Genomic DNA, 2,626 nt, shown 5'->3' with positions numbered 1-2,626 from the left:
GGACATGGTGCTTTTATGATCATGAGAAATGGAACTTCAAACATTACTTAATTAGGTGCCTGTTTGCTTTCTGTTTTTGTTTGTTTGTTTCAATAAGCTGCTCCAGTGATACTTCCATTTCTGAGCTATATTCCACTTCCAATTCTGTTTTATGAACTGCTCACTCTTTGATCTTTCTGCTGGTTCCCTTATTATTAAGTTACTAACCACTGACACATGCCCATATCAACATGTCCAAGAAATGTCTTTAACAGGTTAAGTATTATCATTACACCCATTGTGTAGATAAGGAAACTGAGACATAGTGAAGTGCTTAAGTCACACCAAGGAGTTAGTGGAAGATTTGCACCCAGGTAGTTTGACTGCAGAGCAAAATTATCCAATAGAAACATAATTTGAACCACATATGTATAATTTTACATTTTCCAGTAGTCACATAAAACAAGTAAAGACAGGAAATATCCATTTTAATAATATTTTTATTCAACCCAATATATCCAAAATATTATAATTTCAACATGTAATTAATATAAAATATTAATGAGATATTTCATCTGCTTTTCTTCATACTAAGTCTTTGAAATCCATTGTGTCTTTTCATTTCTCCAAAGAAGACATACAGATGGCCAACAAATGCATGAAAAGATGCTCAACATCACTAATCATTAGAGAAGTGCACATCAAAACCACAATGAGGTATCACCTCACACAGGTAAGAATGGCCATCATCAAAAAGTCTACAAACAATAAATGCTGGAGAGGGTGTGGAGAAAAGGGAACCCTCTTGCACTGTTGGTAGGAATGTAAATTGATAGAGTCACTATGGAGAACAGTTTGGAGGTTCCTTAAAAAACTAAAAATAGAACTACCATATGACCCAGCAATCCCACTACTGAACATATACCCTGAGAAAACCATAATTCAAAAAGATACATGTACCGCAATGTTCATCGCAACATTATTTACAATAGCCAGGACATGGAAGCAAACTAAACATCCATCAACAGATGATTGGATAAAGAAGATGTGGCACATATATACAATGGAATATTACTCAGCCATAAAAAGTAATGAAAATGAGTTATTTGTAGTGAGGTGGATGGACCTAGAGTCTGTCATATAGAGTGAAGTAAGTCAGAAAGAGAAAAACAAACACCATATACTAACGCATATATATGGAATTTTAAAAAACGGTACTGATGAACCTAGTGGCAGGGCAGGAATAAGGACACAGACGTAGAGAACAGACTTGAGGACACGGGGTGGGGGAAGGGGAAGCTGGGATGAAGTGAGAGAGTAGCATTGACATATATATACTACCAAATGTAAAATGGATGGCTAGTGGGAAGCTGCTGCATAGCACAGGGAGGTCAGCTCAGTGCTTTGTGACCTCCTAGAGGAGTGGGATAGGGAGGGTGGGAGGGACGCTCAAGAGGGAGGGGTTATGGGGATATATGCATACATATAGTTGATTCACTTTGTTGTATAGCAGAAACTAACACAACATTGTAAAGCATTTATACTCCAGTAAAGATGTGAAAAAAAAAATCCATTGTGTCTTTTATACTCAGAGCACATCTCAGTTCATACTAGCCATATTTCAAGTGCTCAGTAACCACACGTGGCTGGTGGCTACTGTACTGGGTAACGTAGCTTTAGAGTATGCCTTTTTAACCCTTTATTCTGCCTCCCCCAGTACTTCTCTATACTATTACATCTTCATTATGATTTTGTAAAAGTTTCTTTGCCTTTCCCCAAATTTTATCGTATTGGAATTGAAATAATCCATAACTTACCCATGGAAATTTTTACAATCACACCACTCAAAAGGAAAAATTTAAACACCCCTTCCAAATGCTTAGAATGCTATTATTGCATTCATAATTCATTTGTGGGGGAAAATGAAGTTGTTGGTATTCTTTAGTCTTTAAAACATTATAAAAAAATAACTATAATTAGTATCTGTGGGTTCAAACTGGAATTTAACTCACTCAACATTTGTTGTGCACCTGCAGTGACAGAAACTACCAGCTGGCAGAAGGAAGAAAAGATGCCCTGAAGGAGGGAAAGTATATGGGAGAGATGAGATCTGAGTGTAAACACATCTGTTACCTGCTTTTCCCGTCTCCTCCCTAGGGAAATTCCAATCTTAATTGTCAGTGTGCACTGTAAGTCTTTTTTATTTTCTTTTTATGTTTTATACCTAATTTCTCATATAACAATAGTGTTATATACTGAATTTACTTATAGTACCAAGACAATCTTGGCATTTTGTAAATACTTTCTTTTTTTTAAAATTTTCTAATTTTATTTTATTTATTTTTTTATACAGCAGGTTCTTATTAGTCATAAATTTTACACACATCAGTGTATACATGTCAATCCCAATTGTCCAATTCAGCACACCACCACTCCCAAACCCCCATGGCTTTCGCTCCTTGGTGTCCATATGTTTGTTCTCTACATCTGTGTCTCAATTTCTGCCCTGTGAATGGGTTCATCTGTACCATTTTTCTAGGTTCGACATATATGCATTAATATACGATATTTGTTTTTCTCTTTCTGACTTACTTCACTCTGTATGACAGTCTCTAGATCCACCCACATCTCAACAAATGACCCAATT

This window comes from Balaenoptera ricei, chromosome 3, assembly GCF_028023285.1.
Source record: "Balaenoptera ricei isolate mBalRic1 chromosome 3, mBalRic1.hap2, whole genome shotgun sequence".
NCBI lineage: Eukaryota > Metazoa > Chordata > Mammalia > Artiodactyla > Balaenopteridae > Balaenoptera > Balaenoptera ricei.
This window is presented reverse-complemented; position numbering follows the sequence as displayed.